General features: G+C 46.6%; 1 pseudogene; it reads right to left on the bottom strand.

Moving 5' to 3' along the window:
- Positions 1 to 500: 500 nt before the first annotated feature.
- Positions 501 to 1,020, bottom strand: LOC102874264 (annotated as a pseudogene).
- Between the last annotated feature and the right edge of the window lie 12,859 nt (positions 1,021 to 13,879).

The following is a 13,879-nucleotide window of genomic DNA, read 5'->3' as shown; positions in this document are numbered from 1 at the left end:
TTCATTTTTGAATGCATAAGAACATTTTTTAGTTTAGCTATTGTTTTCTAACATCATTGCACTGTAAATAGGAAGCAGGCTGTCACAGAGCAGCAGACAAATACCTTGGGACTGAAATTGGTTGACAATTTCTTAGAAAGTTTTATTTCTTTGATTGCTTTATGTAAATAAGGACTTTTTTTTTACTTCAAAATAGCATTTTTATTATATAAACATGTAAAAATCCAGCAAAACCAGAAATACAAATATATTTCCCTGGGATTTCACATTTGTTGATTTTTATTCATAATCTGTTTTTCAATACAATTTACCTCCTCATCCCCATTCCCATCCTGGTTATACAGATGCTGGTGGCAGAAAGGCCTGGAATAAGTACATCTAAGGGAGAGGAGAAGGGGCACAGCTGTGAAGCCAAGTGCCCGCACAGGTTCTAAGAGGGAGAGGGGGAGGAGTGTCTTGAGAATAAACTCAAAGTAATTAGAAGGTCAGCTAAAGTTTGTTCAGTCGTCCTTGTCTTTTGCTCTGTGTTTCAGGATGCGCGTGAACTTGATGTAATTGAAATTCCTCTTTTTGTCCATCGGAGCCTCTCTACAGAGGCTCGTCCCCTTCCTCGTCTGTAAAGTGGTTCCCCGTGGTGGTCAGCAGGTCCCTCAGGTAGTCTTCCTAAATGGTGCCTGTTGCTTCTTCATCAAAGCAGGCAAAAGCATTTCTGATGACACCCTCTGGATCTGTCCCATGGAGCTTCTCCCCAAACATCGTGAGCAACATGGTGAAGTTGATGGGCCCTGGAGCCTTGGTCACCATGGCTTCCAGGAACTCATCCGTCAGGTTCTTCCCTGGAGAGGCCAGCGTATCATGCAGATCTTCCTTGTCGATGAAGTCATCTCTGTTCTGGTCAATCATGTCGAAGGCCTCTTGGAACTCCTGAATCTGGGACTGGTCAAACATGGCAAACACATTGGATGTTGTGCGCTGAGGGCGCTTCTTGGTGGTCTTGATCTTGGCCTTTTTGCTCGACATGGTGGCTGTTTAATTCGTCAGATGCCTGGACTGGGCTGCGCTGTGCAAGGTGAGGTGGACGTGACAACCATAAATGGGGATTTTTAAAAAAATGTAATTTATCTGTTTACATATGGTCAATGGCCAAATTTGTACTACAGTGATATAGGGCATAGTGTCCAAAAGGCCTTTGACAGTATCTATTCATTTACAGAAAGAATTTGCTGATTCTTATGCTGTATCCAGTGATTGACGTGCAATCCATACTGAAGGTTGCATTCCTTGACTTTCTGCAACGAGTGCTTTAAACCCTCCTCACTTTCAGCAAGCCAGGTTTGATCATCTGCATAATGCAGGTTATTGATGAGTCTCCCTCCAGTCCTGATGCCACACTCCTCATAGAGTCCAGCTTCTCGAACAGTTTACTCAGCATATAGATTGAATGGGTATGGAGAGAGAATACAACCCTCACACACTCCTTTCCCAATTCCAAAGCATGCAGTGCTCCCCTGCTCCGTTATCACAACAGCCTCCTGCTTCAGGTACAGGTTCCACATGAGCACAATCAAGTGCCCTGGGATTCCCATTCTTCTCAACATCAGCAACAGCTTGTCATGATCCACACAGCCAATGCCTTTGCAGAGTCAATGAAGCACAGACAGACATTCTTCAGGTATTCCTTACATCCAGCCAGGATCCATCTGACATCAGCAGTGATATCCTGGCTGCCACGACCTCTTCTAAATCCTGCTTGAACTTCTGGCAGTTCCTTATCTATGTACTGTCCTAGTTGTTTTTGAATGATCTTCAGCAGGATTTCGCTGGAATATGACAGTAATCATATTGTTAGTTTTTGTATTCTCTTGGATCACCTTGAGTATGGAAACAAGTATGGGCCTCTTCCAATCCATTGGCCAGACAGTCATCCTCCAAAGTTCCTGACATAGACTGGTGAGCATATCCAAGGCTGCACCTGTTTATTGAAACAAGTCAACTGGTATCACATTGATTCCTGGGGCATTATTTTTTGCCAATGCCTTCAATGCAGCTTCTAGTTCCTCCTTCATTACCACTGGCTCCTGTTCATACAGTACTTCCTGAAATTTTTCAGTGCCAATCGATTCTTTCTGTTACAATGACTCTATGTATTCCCTCATCTTCTTTTGATGCTTTCTGGGTCATTCAATATAATGCCCATAGCATCTTTCAATATTGTGACACAAAGTGTACATTTGGTTTTTTTTTGTTCTTTCACCTTGAAAAATGCAGAGCGAGTTCTTCCCTTTTTATTCTCCTGAGTTCTTCCCTTTTTATTCTCCAATTCCAGCTCTCTGCACATTCCATTATAATACTTTGCTTTGTCCTTCTGAGATGCCCTTTGAAATTGTCTGTTCAGCTCTTTCACTTTGACATGTTTTCTTTGGTTTTGGCTTCTCGATGCTCCAGTGCTATCTTTAGATTCTCTTCTGACGTCTATTTCGATTTTTTCTTTCTCCTCTGTTTTTGTAATGATCTTTTGCTTTCTTTATAAATGATATCCTTGATAGTATTCCACAACTCCTCTGGTCTTCGATCATTGGTGCTATGCTATATAGTTTGATTTTTTAAAAACAGGTAAGAAAATCTTGCATGTATTTGATAGTTACACCCGTTACTATGGGAAAGGTAGAATGAGGAGTTTCCTTCTGCTGTCATCTTTTTCACTGTCTAACTTTCAGATGCATCATAGCAAGTGATTGAAAAGAGCACGGCTCGAATCAGGCACACCTTGGTCTCTAAGGTGATCTCCTTGCTCTTTAGTACTTTAGGGAGTTCCCTCACTGCACAGAATTCTCTTTAGACATGAAGTTAGTGAGAAGTTGACTCACTTTGGGCTCATCATCAGGAAAGATTAATCTCTCTCCTCATGACTCCATCAGAAGACCCCCCACCCCCATCTCCAAAGCAGAGGGTCGGTGAGAGTGAGGGCAGCCGTCTGTGAGATGGGCTGACACCGCAGGCTCCAAGGGTCCCTGCTCGCCAAGGACTGTGCCAGTGGTGCAGGGCCTGCCCCCTTTGTTCTCTTGTACAGCAGGTCTCCAGGGCCAGAGCCAACCTGATGGTAACTAATCAGGACAACATACGGGACCTGGCCACCTGTCTGTCCTCCCCCCACAGTCTTCTGTCCCTTCATCTTACTGTGATGGCTTGCCTGTTGCATTCTGGAAACTATGCACTGGCATTTCAGCTACCAGCAGGACCACTCACAGTTCTCAAGTGTCAGCAGAATGTCTATCCTAATATTAGGAAGTAGGACTGGCCATTCACTTCCGGGAAAATGGGCCTTGAAAACTCTATAAATAGCAGAGGAACACTGATATCACACCAGAAGATAAGCCCTTTAAGATCGCAGACACATTCAGGTTAGAGAAAAGCTACTTTCTCAGGGTAGACTCTACCTTCATGACGTGAATGGAGTAGAATTACCCAATGAAAGAGAATGTTTTGCTGATGTGGCAAAACCTAAAATGAAGAGAAACAACGGTTAACATTAATTAACAGTTGGAATTTATAGTATCCAAAATATGAATCCTGGAAAAATTGGAAGTTATCACAAAGGAAATGAAGCTGCCTAGTCTCAGGCATTTCTCCCAGACCCTGTCACACTCTTGTAGTCACTGTCCCAGTGCGTCTAACCGAGGAGCTTCCTGTCTCAAGCTCACTGGGAGCCGTCCTCTCTGAAGCTGGCACTTGACCCTTCCAAGCATGGTGTCCGCTCCAAGGACGAGTCTCTCCTCACAACGTGCCCAAAGTGTGGGAGACCACGTGGGACCATTCTTGCCTCTCAGGAGCACTTTGGTCCCCTTCGTCCAAGATGGATTTGTTCTATGGCAGTCTGTCAGTACTATTCACCAACACCAAAATCCAAAGTTGGTGATTCTCCTGTGATCTTCCTTATTCATCATCCGCCTTCCATATGCACAGGAGGCAGTTCAAAATTACCATGGATTGGATTAAGGTGCACCTTAATCTTTAAACTGACATCCTTGCTCATTAGCGTTTTGGGGAGGTCCTTGACAGTGGATTTTTCAGTGCAGCACATCTTGATTTATTGACTTTATTTACAGTGAGTGATGATTTTTGAGCCAAGTAAAATTAAATAATTGACAACTTTAGTCTTTTCTCCATCTATCATGATGTTGCCTTATGGTTCAGTGGTGAGGATTTTTGTTTGTTTGAGGTCAAGCTTTAACCCATACTGAAATCCATAGTCTCTGATCTTCTGTGTAAATGCTTTGAGCCTTTGCTTTGTACAGGCAAGGTTGTGCCATCCATGTAATGCAGGTTGTTTGTCAGTCTTCCTCAGATCCTGGTGCCACATTTTTCTTGATAAAATCCAGCTTCTCAGAGATTTGCTCAGCACACAGATTGAACAGGTATAGAAACAGGATACAGCCCTGGTACATATCTTTTCTGATTTTAAACTGTGTGGTGATTCTGTTCTTTTGGACAACTGCTTCCTGACAAAGGTTTTGTATGAGCACAATTAAGTGTTCTGGAATTCCTACTCTACTTAATGTCACCCATTATTTTTATCATAACAAGCTATGGCTGACTCTGAAAAGAATGGGAATCCCAGAACATTTGATTGTGCTAATGTGAAACCTATACTTGAACCAAGAGGCATTCGTCAGAACAGAGTAAGGAGACACTGCATGGTTCAAAATCAGGAAGGGGGTCTGTCAGGGATGTATTTTGCCTCCATATCCTTTCGATCTGTATGCAGCTCATCCGAGACGCTGGGCTGTATGAGGAGGAATGTGGCATCAGGATTGGTGGAACAGTCATCAACAGGCTGCGTTATGCAGATGACACAACCCTGCTTGTTTAAACTGAGAAGGACCTGAAGCGCTTGCTACAGAAGGTCAAGGACTGCAGCCTCCTATATGGACTGAAGCTCAACATCAAGAAAAAAAAGGATTCTCACCACTGGGTCAATTGCTAGCATCATATGGATGGTGAAGAGATTGAGACAGTTAACAGTTTTCGTTTACTTGGCTCCACAGTCAACGCTCTTGGTAACAGCACCCAGGAAACAAGAGACGAATTGCATTGGGAAAGTTGGCTGTGAGGGACCTCTCAAGAGTACTGAAGAGCAACGATGTCAGGCTGGAGACTAAGGTGTGCCTGATCCAGGCTATAGTCTTCGCAATTACGTGCTATGCATCAGAGAGTTGGACATTGAATAGAGATGGTAGTAGGAGAATTGATGCCTTTGAGCTGTGGTGCTGGAGAAGAGTGTTGAATATACATTGACTGCTAGGAGAACAAACGGGTTTGTCCTGGAGAGGGTAAAGCCAGAATGCTCCTTGGAGTCAAGGACTCTGAAGCTTCGTCTGACATACTTTGGACACGTTGCACGGAAGGACTGGCCCTTGGAGAGGGACATCATGTTTGGGAGAGTGGAGGGACGTGCAGTAGAGGAAGACCCTCGATGAGATGGATCGATTCTGTGACTGGAGTGGTGGGAATGAGTGTGTTTGGGACGGCGAGGTTGGCAGGATAGAACAGCATTTAGGGCCCTTGTACATAGGGTCGCTATGAGTCGCCAGCGATTCGATGACACATAACAACAACAACACAGTCAAATGCCTTTGTATAATCAATAAAACACAAAGGTACCCTGTCCTAGTCCATCAGCTCTTCCACAGAGAAAGATAGGCAATTTCCTCCTGTGCGATTATTTTAGAAAACTCACTGGAGTGTCAACTATGAGGTTCTGATGGGAAGATAGATAATAACAATAACAAACATCTTTATGATATTCTTTGCTTGAAGCAAGATCCATCTGACAGGAGCAATAATATCCCTCCTTCTGTGGCCTCTTCTGAACCCAGCTTGAATCTTTGACAGTTACCTGTATATGTACTGCTCCAGCTGTCTTCGAATAACGGTCAGAACAATTCTACTTGAATTTGATATTAACAACAATGTTCCATAAGTTCCATACGCCACTGGGTCATATTTTTTGTTTATTAATTTCAATGAACATCTACAGAGATTTTGGATTTTCATTTATTCATTGTTGCACTTTTCTTCCCGCCCACCCCACCGCCACCCCCAGTTCGCTCTTCTTGAAAAGCAAAACTCCTCCATTGGTACACAACCCCCCCCCACACACACCCCCACCCCTGTAAGAATCAAATATCAAAAACTCAGTTTCTGACAAAGTGCAGCTATCCATCCCACTCGCTTGCGTAGTTTCCAGCGAGCAACCGCCCCCACCTGTGATAAACCATGCTCTGTTGGCCGACTGCCTCCCTGAGCTATGGCTAACCAATAAAGAGCAAACTAGTACTAGAACTGCTGTAAGTAACCAATCATAAACTGTGTAGCTAGACAAGCAAGAAAGTATAAAAGGGAGGGCTCCCTTTGTCTTGGGGCTCTCCGGTGGATGCTGCTGTGTCAGCACGCAGGAGCCTGGGTTCAAACTCGAAATAAACTTTATTAATTCGGCTGATTGGCTTGGTGGTCTTTTCTGGGGACTCGCTCCGTTACAACCCCCACGCCGAGTATACTCCATTCTACAACCCTCATTCTGCACTCTTATGATAATCATAATGCCCTAAAATATATTACTTTTAAGCTATTCTCTCCCTCATCGGCTTCAATGCCGTAAACATAATGTATCCAGTTTCTCTCAGTCTTACCCCCACCCTGATGTCAGCCTCATTCTACAACAGTGGCACCATATAGTATTTGTCCTTTTGTGACTGAGAGATGTCACTCAGCATAATGTCCTCTAGGGTCACCCATTTTGAATAATATTGCATGAGTTCCTTATTTTTCAATGTAGTGTAGTATTTCATTGTGTGAATATACCACAGCTTCTCTAGCCATTTGTTTGTTGATGGGCACTTAGGTTGTTTCCAACTCCTTGCTATTGTGAACAAAGCGCGATAAATGTGGGTGGGCATATATCTGCTTGGATGTCAGTTATGGTCTCTTCGGGGTATATTCCCAGTAGTAGAATTGCTGGGTCAAATGGTATCTCTATTTGCAACTTTTTGAGAAAGCGCCACACCACCTTCCACAGTGGTTGCACCATTTGACACTCCCACCAACAGTGAATAAGGATTCTAGTCTCTCCACAACCTCGCCAGCATTTGTTGCTTGCTCTTCTGTTAAATTTTGCTAATCTTACTGGGGTGAGATGATGGATTAGTTTTTAAAATGGCTATAAATATGGATCTATTCCACTTGGTTTTCTGGGTAGCTGTGTTCCAAATTTCTCACTATAGACTAGAGATCACATCCAGAACTGCATCTGCTTCCTGAAACACCATAGTTTGTATCCCGTTAATCCCTGGGGTCTTACTTTGTGCCAATGCTTTCAGGGAAGAGTGCACTTCTTCCCTGACTACCAGCGGTCACACGTCAGTTTGCTGGTCTGTCGCTCTGTCGTTCTGCCTGTTGCTGGGGTTCTGGAAGCTACGCCAGTGGCCTTTCAAGTACCAGCTCAGTCACCCAAGGTGGACAGGTTTCAGCAGAGCCTCCAGACTAAGACGGCTCAGAAGACAGGCTCAGAAGACAGGCTCAGAAGCAGGACTGGCCACTCACTTCTGAAATAACACGACTTCAAAAACCTGTTTAACGGAAGAACCCTGGAGAACAGACGAGCCCTTACAGGTTAGAATAGAACTAGGGTGAAGGGACAGCAGAAACCCCATTTTTTATAAACCCCCATTAACACTAGAGGCAGAAGCGGGCCATAAAAATTCTTAGCTTAGGGCAAACACAGTGCCCCAGGTAAAGCCTGGTCTGTCTTTGAAAAGTAAGGAATTAACTAGTGTCTACCTGACACAAAAGAAGTAAAGGTGGGCAAAGTAGCCAGTCCATCAAAAGTCAACCCACCAACCAAGATCGCAATCCCTCTGCCTTAACAGGGACACTCAAAAGAGCTATAAAAGCAAGTGGGAGGGGAAACTCGGGGCTTTTTCTTCCTTCACCACCTTCCTGGGGAAAGGAGAAAAGTCTCCACGCGTGGAAATTATATAATAAACGCTCTTGAAATTTCAGACGTGTTTTTAGATTTCTCTGAGGGGCATTTCGTGGACAGAACATAGGGAAGAGATGCCTCCTCAAAGTAGAGGTGGCCGTAATGATGTCGATGGAGCAAAGCTTTTACCCAGTGAAGAACTTTTGTTTGCTCATGCGACACGGCTCAAAATGAGGAGAAAGAACTTCAAGCATTCAAGCATGGAATGTACAAAATATACATCTAGGAAAATTGGAAGTTGTCAAAATGAAAAGACATAGATAAAGATTGAGAGGCTTGCTTTAGTGAATTGAGAAGAACTCCTTTATCCAGCCAGTGATTCTCGTTATGTGCCTTCAAATCAGAAGAGGCTCATAACTGACCCTCCAGGAGGTTTTCAGAGGCAGTAAGTCAGGTGGGAAGTGGCTGTCCATCCTTCTCCAATGGAGCAGCTGGGGGATTTGACTCATGGGCCTCTCGTTCACTGCATAGCTCCTTACCACTGGGCTGCCAGAGCTCCCTAAATAATAATAATAGAGGGATTTTTTCTTTTGATGCTTTTAATTAAAGCTTTTACTATAGCAACTTCTGCTAGTTTTTCTCTTTTTCAGAAAGAATGATTAAGCTGTAGATGGTGCCAGGAGCATGAGCTCTGGTAGTGAGGTGGATTAAGTGTTAGGCTGGTATCAGAAAGGTTGACAGTTCTAATCCACCAACAGCTCCCCAGCAGAAGATGAGGCATTCTGTTCCCATTGAAGCTTAAGACTTGAAGCTATGTGGAAAGCCCCTTGGAGTCTGAGAGACTGAAGTCAGAGGGCCTGGGTTTGGTAGAATGAGAAAACCCACGTGGAAGTTCTTGGTCTGTTGGCATGACAACAAGCACTTATTGTCGAACTTTCACAAGAACTATATTCATTCCTGTTGGCTGTAGGCTGTGGAGGACACTTCCCACCACCACTTCCTCTGCAGACAGGCCCTCCTTCCAGTCTTCTTGGAACTTCCTTCACCTCCACCTCCCTCTCGACTGGTGACTCAGCTGATTAGCTCCCTGTGAAAAGCTCCTTAGTGTGTGGGTCCTGTTCTCCTTATGGGGAGGGGCCGCCTCTCGCCTGCTGCTCAGGTGCAGAAACACCTGGGGTGCAGCCCTCCCAGTGGCGGGTCAGGGTTGACAGACAGCTTTATCGATTAACCCCCTTGGCCCCGGTCCAGGGAAGGGGGTGAGGCGGCAGGCTGACAATCCATTTGCTTCCCTCCCTCCCTTCCTTTTCATCCCAAGTGGGGGCCCAGCACCTCCGGAACAAGGAGTCTGATTCTTTGCGGATCTCAAAACAGCCTCATTGTTCTGGCAGAAGAAATCCGACTGGGTCACAATCTCAGGCGCTTACCCAAGGCTGACCTCTGCAGAGGAGCAGGCTTCCTCACAAGCCTAGGTTAGCACCCTGAATGAGAAGCCCCCGGACAAGAGCTGGCTTGTGGCTGATGGAGGTGTTGGGGGGGTCATTGTTTGAACACCCGGAACATTTCCAGGCACCTGCCCAGGCTAGCTATCCGCCTGGTGCTCCTGAGGGAAGCACCCCTTACAAGTCCACGTGGTCAGCCTGACTGCGATGGCCAGTTCTCCCCCAGCAGAGGGGCTAGGTGGACCTGCCGCCTCTCCCGCAGGCAGGATGAGAACAAGGAAACCTGTCCAGCCTCATCCAGGGACAGCCGCCCTTCAGTCCTGCTTCAGTAAATGAGCAGACAGAGGACAAGGAAGGGTGAGGGGCACTGGGGACGGGCATGCGGCGACTGCACTGTCATTAGCTGCCCTCAACTCTCTTCAGATACTGTGACCCCAGGTGCACAAAGATAAAACAGTGTCTCACCAGAGCTTCCTCCAACCCTCGTCCCGCTGGGGACCTGCGTTGCAGCCATTCTGGGGTCTGAGGCCGTCCAGTCCGACCTTGTGCAGCTGGGCCCAGTGTTTAGCTGTTCTGGGGTCTGAGGCCTACTGGCCCAGGAACTCATCTCCCAGGTCTGATTGGACAGCAATCTGGGCTGATCTGTAGGATTTTCTTTGAATAGTTGCCAGCCCTTTCTTTCTACTTGTGTTAGTTCAGAAGCTCCTCTGAAACTTGTCCACCATGGGTGACCCAATTGGTGCTTGAAATATTATGGTACCTCTCCCAGGACCAGAGTGGTACCAAAGCATTGTGGTAGAAACTGGCCGTGGTGATGCTGATATACAGAATCTAGGTGTGACTGACAGGCGGTCCTGAGCAGTCCTCACAAATACCTGAGCATCCACTTCTCCAGTGGCTCCCCCCACCCCGACCCCCACCGTAAGAAACACCTGTCAGAATTAACAATTTCATTACCTGTTGAAAGTCCCTGTTAAACTTGCCCATTGGGAGTGCCAGCCCAGCTTCAAAGCCGAGTGCGCTCCTGAGCAGTGCACACAGTTAGGTTCTCTCCCGGGTAGTTGAAATGCACCCAGAGGTGCAGCAGAACAAGGCCTGGGGGTGTCCTTCCAGAGGCTACAGGCTTGCAACCCCACACGAGGTCCTTCCCCACACCCACGGGAATGGCCTTGACAGCGACTAATAAGAGTTTCAGGACCAAAACAACTATGAGAGATCATCTCACCCCAGTCAGAATAGCAAAATTTAACAGAGAGCAAGCAACAAATGCTGGCGAGGTTGTGGAGAAACTGGAACCCTCATTGGGTTCCCTGTTGGTGGGAGTGTAAAATGGTGCAACCACTGTGGAAGGTGGTGTGGCGCTTTCTCAAAAAGTTGCAAATAGAGATATCATTTGACCCAACAATTCCACTACTGGGAATATACCCCAAAGAGACCATAACAGACATTCAAGCAGATATATGCACACCCATGTTTACCGTGGCTTTGTTCACAATGCCAAGGAGTTGGAAACAACCTAAGTGCCCATCAATAAGCAAATGGATAGAGAAGCTGTGGTATATTCATACAATGGAATACTATGCTGCATTGAAAAACAAGGAACTCAAGAAATATTATTCAAAATGGGTGACCCTGGAGGACATTATGCTGAGTGGAGTATCTCAGTCACAAAAGGACAAATACTGCATGCACTGTTGTAAAACAGGACTGACATTGGGGTTGGGGGGGAGATGGAGAAAGATGGGTTCAATATTGTATACTGCATTGAAACAGATGAGGGAGAAAACTATTTAAAAGGGAGATGTGATTGGGTATTGTTATCATGACCGGAGTCCAGAGTGAAGGCTGTATAGTGGAGTGGACCTGGGGGAGGGTTTGTAAAACAACGAAAGAATTGTTCTTTTACTTTTCTAAGAGGGTAGTGTACTGGGGGGAGGGTTGGGAGGGGAGAAAAGTGCAACAATGAATGAATGGAAACCTAAAGTGTCCATAAATTTTCATTGAAATTAATAATAAATGCAAAAAAAAGAGTTTTAGGACCACGTGAGCTTCATTCAGGCTGTGATCTTTCCAAGCATTTGTTATGCATCTGAGAGTTGGACGATCAATAGAATGATAGAAGAATCGATGCATTCGAGCTATGATGTTGGAGAAGACACTGAACGTCCCATGGACGGCCAAGAGAACAAGCATCTGTCTTGGAGAGGGTGCAGCCAGAGTGCTCCTTGGAGGCGAGGATGTTAAAGCTTATCTTACACACTTTGGGCAATTGCTAGGAGATGCTGTTCCTTGGAGAGGGATTCCATGCTTGGAAAGGTGGAGGGTCGGTGAAGGAGAGGAAGACCCTCAACCAGGCGGATTGACACAGTGACTGTCACAATGGGCTCCAGTACCTCAGGAAGTGTGAGGATGGTGCAGGACAGGATCTGCTGTGGGTCGCGGTGAGTCATACTCGACTCAACGACATCTGACGACAACAACAACAACAACAACAACAACAACAACGAAGGCAGCTGATCCCGCCTTCTTTCCAAAATTGTCCAATCAGACTCTCCGGATGGGAAAAGCTTCTGAAATGTCTTTTTTAACATGACATTGTAATGTGCCTCCTATCTGATAGAGAACCCACCTCTCTGCAGCTCTGCCTTGTCCAAGCCTGTGCACTTGACCCCAGGCTATCACTCAGCCTTTCTCAGCTCCAGATGGCCAGCTACACAGTAGATGCAGGCCCTAAGTGGTCCTGAGAGTGCGTGCTGATGCTGAGGGCTGCGGACAGGTGTTTGAGGAGATTGGGAGAGGGGATTTACCTTCTTAAGCTGACTCACGTGCTGGTGGTTAAAATGCAACGTTGCCTATTATTTCTGTCTTAAGCCTGTGCAACACCCAGAGGCTCTCTAGCAAAGCGTGTGCTGTTGTTCAGTTGAATGAAGTGCAGCAGTCTGGACAAGCCCTCTTCAGGGGTGCTTCCCATTGCAGGGTGCAATGGGGGCGGTCAGGCTGCCAGAGGGCAAAGGCAGGACCTACCTTTCTATCCCTGAGCCCTGTGTCTGTGGGGGCAGCGGTCACTATGGGTCAGAATACACAGTCAGGACCCAGCAGTGGCATCAAGCTCAAACGTGGGTGACCACATGGAAGACTTCTTCCTCCCCCTTGTTTGTCCTGAGGTTTTAAAAATTATACTAGCTTACTTACAAAATTTGAATACATTGTTTTCAGAACAGAATCTTCCCATTTCTGCCCCCATCAAATTGCCCAACCCCGTGATTAATCCCTCTGCTAACTGATATGTATTCCAGTGAACACACACCTTTGACTGCTAGAGCACAGCTTCCTGAGACCTCCAAAACCTCCAGGCTTGACTTTGAAGGTTTATTCAAGGCTAAGAAACCTCAAAGGAGGCGACTCAAGGGGCTTCAGAGCCTACCGGGAGTCTGAGAAGGGAGGCAAGGCCAGGGCGGGGGAGTCTCCGCCCGAAGAGCAGATGGAGAGACTGAGTATCCTCCTGTCAGGCAGGGGATGAGCTCCGTGATACTCTAGTCCTTCCAACGAGTCCAGTCAAGGTCCTGCTCCTGTCACACACTCCTTGAGCTTGACAGAGAGAAGCCACAGCCAGGGCAGGTGGCACTCCCGGGCGAGAGGCATGGCGGCTGCCTGTGTGTGCTCTGTGTACGTGTCCACCGGGCTGCTAGGAATCACAGTCCGCTCAACGGCCCTGAACAGCAACAACCACCGTCAGTGTTGACAGATGCACAGGGTCTCGTCTTGCTCGCAGGGAGCAGCTGATGGCTTGAACTGCTGACCCCTGGTTGGCAGCTGAATACCTTCCCCACTGCACTACCAGGGTTTAGCTGCAAAAGTTCCATGTTCCGAAGCAACGAGTTTCCTCCCGTAACATTCTTTTGATTGTATTCCAAGCTCATGCAATGTAAAGGCTTCTCCGCTCAAAGCTGTACAAACACAGGTGGTGGTGGGCTGGGATTAGGCCCTGATTGCTTGCCGCCCAACTGGGAGATTGGGCCCCAGGCCAGGGCTGCTGGGCGGGCAGGGACTCAGCTCTCTCACCCCGGGCTCCTCTGATTCCTGTAAGGCAGGCTCGGGACTCAGAGAAACCTGCACACATTGCACCCTTGCTTCTTGTTGTTGATTGCCATCAAGTTGAGCTTGACTCACAACGACCCTATGAATAAAACAGCTGAAGCCTTTCTATAACTATTGTCATTTCTCCAAGTTCCTGGTTTCCAGAGGCATGTTGTTTAGGAAACGGATGCCACTCCTGCTTCCAAACCTGTCTTAAACTGGGAGCTCACCAAACACTGTCCACCATGGGTAACCGTGATGGCATTTGATATCCCAGTGGCACAAGGTTCAGCATCACAGTAACCCCAGGTGACCTCAGGACAGCATATTGACAGAAGAGTGCTGTACCACTGAGAAGAATGTTCCTCCAAAATATAATAACAAC

The sequence above is a fragment of the Elephantulus edwardii genome, unplaced genomic scaffold (genome assembly GCF_000299155.1).
Source record: "Elephantulus edwardii isolate Elephantulus edwardi_28Jun2011 unplaced genomic scaffold, EleEdw1.0 scaffold00024, whole genome shotgun sequence".
Lineage (NCBI taxonomy): Eukaryota > Metazoa > Chordata > Mammalia > Macroscelidea > Macroscelididae > Elephantulus > Elephantulus edwardii.
This window is presented reverse-complemented; position numbering and strand designations above follow the sequence as displayed.